Source organism: Elaeis guineensis, chromosome 11, assembly GCF_000442705.2.
Source record: "Elaeis guineensis isolate ETL-2024a chromosome 11, EG11, whole genome shotgun sequence".
In the NCBI taxonomy this organism is placed as follows: Eukaryota; Viridiplantae; Streptophyta; class Magnoliopsida; order Arecales; family Arecaceae; genus Elaeis; species Elaeis guineensis.
Window position 1 is genome coordinate 9,345,872 of NC_026003.2, and position 7,775 is coordinate 9,353,646.

Below are 7,775 nucleotides of genomic sequence, written 5' to 3' on the forward strand. Positions count from 1 at the left end.
AATGATATTGCAATATATAAATTTTTTATTAAAAAATCATAACCGTACATGGTCAAAAGGCCTACAGAAATAATATTTAATAAAAAACTTGGACAATAGTGACATTCACTCAGAATTACATTATGAGAATTGATTACAAGACTCATGATTCCTAAAGCTAGAACTGGAACTTTGCTTCCATCTCCAACGTTCAGAAACCTCTCGCCTTCATCAAATCTCCTACTGACCTGCAGACCCTGCATCGAATTACAAATATGATAAGGGCTTCCGGTATCCAATACCCAGGCAGTAGTATCACAAATCGAAAAGTTGCAAGGAGTTATCATATAATTACCTTGCTTCTTCTTTGGCCTGTTCGGGTCCAGGGAGGCAATGTATTGAGGACAGTTCCTCTTCCAATGCCCCTGCTTCTTGCAAAAGAAGCACTCCGCCTGGCTCTGGTCGTGCTTGCGCTTCTTGGTCTGACCTTGTGCTACTGTCTCAGCATGAGATTGCACCTTCTTATTTTTCTTCTTCTTGTTCTTCTTCTCCTTCCCAAAGGGTTGACGACGAGAAGAAGACCCTCCCACTACATTCACCGACTCCTTATGGAGTTGGTGATCCTTCTCAAAGTTCTGCAGCAATCCCAACAATCCGTGGTAGTTTACTGCAGGCTTTGTCATTCGAAAATGAGTAAGGAATGGGAGGAAGGACTTGGGCAAGGAATTAAGGATCGCATCCTTACCGAGCTGCTCGTGCAGAGGAAAGCCCAATTTGCTTAGGCGCTCAATCATCTCGATCATGTACAGTACATGATCAGTGACTGAGGCCCCATCCCTCATCCGAGCATTGAAAATGGCACAACTAGTTTTGTGCCTTTCAACATCGTCAGGCGTGCCAAAGGAGTCGTTCAACATTTGAAGCATCTCCTGTGGCTGAGCGTTCTCAAACATTCGGCTGAACTCATCATTCATTGCTGCCAGCTTAATACATCGAACGGTGGTGCGGTCATTGAGCCACTTCAAGTAAGTGTCTCGGATCGTCTTACTAGCATTCGGAGCTGGCTCCTCAGGTGCTGGATCCGTTACTACATAAAAGATCCGCTCATGCTCAAGGACGATTTTCAATTTTCGATACCAGCTATCGAAATTGGGTCCCATGAGCTTGTCATTATCTAATAATGACCGGAGCGACAGGGTAGTGGCCATAGCTGCATAAAGGAAAACGAGACCTCTATTAGTACATAAATTAATACTAAAGACTTGGACTTTAGTCTAAAGTTTTTCTCAATATTTTTACGAACTGGTAGCCTCATCCTCCAATTCGAGGAATTACTTTAATTCCTTAATGGGTACTAGAATCCACACAGACTACACACGAGCCCAACTTTGGTTGGTCAACCCATGTGCATCTATGGGTAGGTTCTTAACCAGTTGTTTCTCTAAACAACTTCTAGTAATTGATTTTGCCCCAGAACCTAATCAGTAGGCTTTGGCCTCCACTGAAAAGATCTGGTTAGGTCCAACCATTAACATGACTTAATTTAGTGAATCGGACCAATAAATGATCAGGCCCGACTTTGGCCGGCCAACCTAACCACCATCAGAAAGACTCAATCAAATTATCATATTATGAATAATAATTCCAGGAGCCAATGAGCACCAGGCCTTTGGGCCTCCAATGATCATTGAACTAATGGACTCATTATCACTCACTTAATGGGAGGCTATGACTTAGTTATCATTATAACTTAATCATTTTAGGGACCTAATAATTTTGAGAATTTTATTAAAGAATAGTAGAGAAAAAATCATCCAGCCAATTTCAATCCTCCCACTGACTTCACCAAGTCAGATTAAAAAAGGATTTAATTAAAGCTGGCATTAGGAGCACCTAAATCAGTCACACTGATTTACCTAATGACATGGGTGAGCTCTAATCACCAAGTGATCTAATCAAAATCTAACTTACCAAATTGGCCAGGTAAGTGAGATCAATGGTGGGGATTTGCCATTAACTTGTCAATGATCGAATCAATGCGAGTAGCTCCCGCTTAAGAACCACTGGTCAAAACTACCGAACTTACCTTAGACACCAACCGGTTCATTAATTTTAATTTTGATCAACTTAGTAAATAGGGCTCCACCGCGTAGCCATGAATTAAGTCCATCTTGGTCTAGTTAAAGACATGGACCCATTCAACTACAACTATTGAAGTTGAGTCTAGAGTATCCTTGACCTAATCTAATTCATCTTTTGATTAGATTTGATCAATTACTCCATTTAGTCCATTTTTTAAGCTAATCTTAGGTCTAACCCAATTATGGACATAATTCATCTAACCCATTGACTTACAAGTTTATGCAATTGTCTTAGGTCTTAATTCACAATTCTAGACCTACTAGACATCACTTAATTCTTTTAATTAAGTACTTGGGCTGATGGGTCAGGGTTTGGCATTTCGAAAATAAATTTTTAAATTTTGAAAGATTTTATTTTCTGTTTACCAAATGTGTTGACTCATTTCACAAACGGATCAGCACATTTCATAAACAGCAATCTCATTGCTCATTTCATAATAGAAAATAACTCAAAATAAATCATGAATTTTTTTTTTATTTTTTTTAGATCTAATCTAACACATTCATGATAAATTTCTTAATTAAGTCCTTTCGCTGCTTCATCGGCATGGGATATAATTGCATCGGCACCCCTACCGCCATAGGAGACCCCATCGAATGGGAAGAGAGGGCCTTTAAACCCTACTTTTCTCCTATGACCGGACGACCATGGCAACCAACCCAATTAGATTACTTGCTACTTGGATCAAGTATATCTAAATATACCAATTTCAAAATTTAAATTTTGAATTTCAAATTTTAAATTTCAAATTTCAAATTTTAAATTTTAAATTTGAGATTTCAACCAAATTTTAAATTTCGAATTTCCAATCTTTGAATTTTAAATTTTGAATTTTAAATTTCAAATTTCAAATTTTGAATTTTAAATTTTAAATTTGAGATTTCAACCAAATTTCAAATTTCAAATTTTGAATTTCAAATTTGAAACTTCTAACAAATTTCAAATTTTAAATTTTAAAATTTTTGAATTTCAAATTTTGAATTTTGAATTTCAAATTTAAACTTATAGATTATATCTTAATCTACACATGCATATGTATATCATATTCTAGAATGATGCTCTGACACCATTTGTAGCAAAAATTTAGTACAGGGGTAAAATGGTAATTTTAAATCTTTTTCAAAATTACTATTTTACAGTGAAATTATTAATTAATCTCATTAATTAATACTAATTCACCTTATACTAGGATCTAAATATGATACAACAGCATGCATTTAAATTTGAAATTCAAATTTGAATCAGTAAACCTTTTACAGTACTGTGTTCAGAACACATCACCTTTTGTGGGTAGTCGATCACCACAATCTGATCACCGTCGGAGGGCTCTGATCATTACGTCACAGCCACATAAATATCTGACCTCTGCGGATCGTCCACACGAAGCTCCCGTCTGATCAGCTCCTCACGAATGCTAGTTCGTGATTTCACCCTTTTGATGGCAGATGTTGATCGAACTCCTTCGATCAATGTGTGCCGACTCCTCGGATGCTTCGGATCATTTGCACAGTTGCTTGAGAGGCTGATGGATCTCTTCTTGAAATTTGGTGGACTCACGACACTCGTGGCACACCAATCTCACTTCCCAAACCCTAGGTAGAAACCCTAGGGTACACACTAGAAACCCTGCGCTCAATTTTCTTTCTTTTCTTTCTTTTTCTCTTGAAAGGTTTTGGACCTTCACCTTGCGCACAAACTTTCCTCACACCCCAAAGTTTCTCTCCTAAAATTTCTACGCACGTCCCACCTTTCTCCTCTTTTTAAAACATCATCGAACGTGTCTTATCCGCGTGAGAGAATAAAGATAAGTGGTTGCACATTTGAATTCAAATCAAATTTGAATTTAAATGCAAAACCAACTCATCCCTATCCACTTGTGCATGAGAAGAGAAGGGGCGTGAGTTGATTTGTGCATGGAGATTTTACACGAGAAACATTTTCTCATGTAAAATATGGGGCGCACAAGATAAGACCATGGCGCATGGATTAGTTGGTTGCTCATTCAAATTCAAACTTTCTTTTGAATTTGAATGGCAAACCAACTTATTTTTATCCAGATATTTGGCACACAAGGGTGGGCGTGAGATGGCTTCTACGTGGAGAAAATTCACGAGAAGTTGCTTCTCGTGAATTTAAATATGCACAGAAGAAGTGAGGTGGCGCAGGGAGAAAAGTCAAGGTGGTTTGAACCTAATTGAGCCAACCTAATCTAAATAGGTTAAGCACAATTAGAATAAATTAAATCTAACTTAATTAGGCTTAATTAGACTCAATAAAATCTTAATCAAATCAGAAATTAACTAAACCTAACCCCTGATCAAATCAGGGACTAAACCACCTTAGCGATTAGGTCAGCATTTAACCTAATCGGGTCAATCCAAACTGAATCCAATTCAATTGGACTTGATCCAAAAATAATTACTCAATCAAATTGAGTTAATTAGTGATCAAATCACTAATTAAACCTTTCATAAATATTGAGTCTAAATCTGATGGGCAATCAGGCATCAGAGACCATCGATATGAAACCCTGATCAAAGAGTTCAAATTTCAAATTCAAAATTTAAAATTCAAAATTTTGACCCTGGTACTCAAAATGTGTGAAACTCATGATCAGAGAATCCTAATTCTCAATCATAGAGTTTCAGACACATAAGACTCATAATCAGCCATCTGATCAGAAAGGAACCACTAATGTGTGTGACCCCGCAGGTTCGAACCTAAGCTGGTAGCACAGAAATCAATTCTTGTACTAATCGAAGTGACCATCTAGCAATGGTACCCGACGATCGGATAAGTCGAATAATCGCAATCGTAGCATTCAGAACCTACGTGAATATGGTTACCGTATAATTCATCCCTTTTGACCCCTGTGTTTAGGATGACTCAGGGTTAAACTGTCAACCCTGATGATATCATCCGAATCGTGCTCAACTCAATTAGTCCTGTGACTCCTCACTAGGACTACCCTGGCCAAGGTTTTGCTAAATTGAAACACGACTGTACACAGCTCCTAAACTAGAGTGGTCAATCCCATCTTGACACACGCACCGATAAGTCAAGTACTTGACTACACCCAGCAGCCTTCCGTCATTGAATTAGAAATTCAGATAGTCCAGTACCTAAGTGTAGTGAGTTACTTGCAAGTCACCGTGGCGGTCTCAGGTCGGAGGGACATTTATACCCATATCCCATCGGAGCAAATCTTGACAGCAGAAATTGCTCCGGAGTTGGTCACGTTCAGTGCAGATGTACCATTACATCTCACCTGTATGCCATACCAGTGTCTCCACACTCATTGGTTATGAGGACAACCAACTCATATGGCACACAACGATCTATGCTCGATAAATATTGTCGTCCTTGGTAACAACATATCATTTGGTCGCGAACATGTTTAAGGACTAAGCGACAAATCCTCCTTTGTCGAGTCTAAATAGTCCTAAGGACTTCACCACAACACAGGAGTTCATTAGAAGATGAAACATTTGTGATGAAAAAATACCAAAATAACTTTTATTTATTTATAATTCATGTACTAATACAAAAGGAGCACAACCGTCAACAGGCTGACGATTGGCTTTGGGACACTATTCCCAACAACTAGTCTTGTGCCTCTTCGCATCATCGGGTATGCCAAAGGCATCCTCCAACAATTGAAGCATGTCCTTTGGCTGAGCCGTCTCAAATCTGCGATTGAACTCGTTGCTCATGGCAGCCAGCATGATGCAGCGCATCGTGGTTCGGTCACTGAGCCACTTCTGGTAAGTGTCTCTGACTGCTCCACGTGCATTGGTAGCTGGCTCCTCAGGTGCAGGATCCGTTATCACATATAGGATCCTTTCATGCTCCAGGACTATCTTCAACTTTCGGTACCAGCTACCGAAGTTGGATCCCACCAAAATTTTATTGTCCAACAATGATCGGAGCGATAGGGAAGTGGTCATATCTGTACAAAGAAAAATAATAATCTAATTAGTAATTGATTTATTAAACCTAAAGATTTGAACTTTAATCAAAAAGTTTCTCCCACTATTTTATTCAAATTGGTAGCCTCTACCTCCAATTTGAGGAATTACCCTAATTTCTTAGTGGATACTAAAATCTACTTAGACTGCACACAAACCCAACTTTGGTTAGCCAACCCATGTACATCTAAGGGTAGGTTCATAACCAATTATTTCTTTAAATAATTTCTAGTAATTTTAATTTTGCCCCAGTCCTTAATCAGTAGGCTTTAGCCTCCACTGAAAAGGTCTGGTTAGGTCTAGCCATTAACATGACCATACTTGGTCCATCTAGCTAATGAATGATTAGGTCCAACTTTGGTTAGCTAACCTAACCACCATTTAGAAAGATGCAGTCAAAAAATCATATTATGAATGACAATTCCATCAGTCGATAAGCACCTGACCTTTGGGCCTCCAATGATTATTCAACTGATGGACCCATTATCATCCACTTAATGAGAGGTTATGATCTAGTTATCACCATAACTATTTTATTTTAAGAATCTAATAATTTTAAAAAATTTAATTGATTTAGAGGAGGAGGTCAGATGAACCAGCTTATCATGATCCTCCCACTGGCTTCACCAAGTCAGCTTAAGGGAGACCATTAAAAGGGCTGATCTAGGAGCACCTAAATCAGTCACACTGATTTACCTAGCTAACATAGGTCAGCTCAAATAGTCAAGTGATCCGATCAAAATATAATTTCATCAAGAGGTCAGGTAAGTTCGATCAGTGGGAGGATCTATCAAAGCTTGTCTTAGACACCATCAGAAATGGTCAGGTAAGCGGGCTGCCAATTAAAAATCACCAGTCTGATTTATGTTAGTCACCAACTGGTTTAATTAGTTTCGATTAGATCAACCTAATAGTTCATACTAGACCGCTTAGCCAAGAATCAAGTCCATTTGGTTCTCGTTAAAGACATGAACTTGACCAACTACAACTATTGTAATTGATCTAGAGAATCCTTGACATAATCTAAGACAACAATTGATTAGATTTAGTCAATTCTCTAATTAAGTCTATCTTTAATCTAGCCTTAGGTCTAACCTAATTAATGGATCTAATTCCCACAAACCCATTAACCCAATGTGTTATGGTTTGTGTCTTAGGTTCTTCAATTCACAATCCTAGAATCTAATCAAACAACTTCTTAATTCTCAATTAAGTTTTAGACTGAGGGTTGGGGTTCAGCTTTTCGAAAATAATTTTCATGTTTGTAAAATATTTTTATAACATGGTCCTTACCAACCAAGTTGCATGTTTGATTCATAATCAAAATACAAGTGAAATAAACATGAAACTACTTTAGATCTAATCTAAACAGGTTCATGTAATTAAAATAATTTCAACTTTAAACTACATAAATTTTCTAGATAAATATATGATGGTTCTTTACGTGAGAATTATTAACAAAGAGATTTTATTTTAGATTTAAATATTTTTTAAATTTAATAAATTATAAATTTAATTTAGATTATATTTAATAAATTTATGATTAAAGATAGATCTACACGAACTAGGACAACCTTTGGACTGTAAGGGGTAAACCTTACAGCAGGACAACCTACAGTTTGTGATTGATCTAAAAATTTTAATTTCAGATTTAACAATCAGATTATAAATTAGATCTAATCTAAG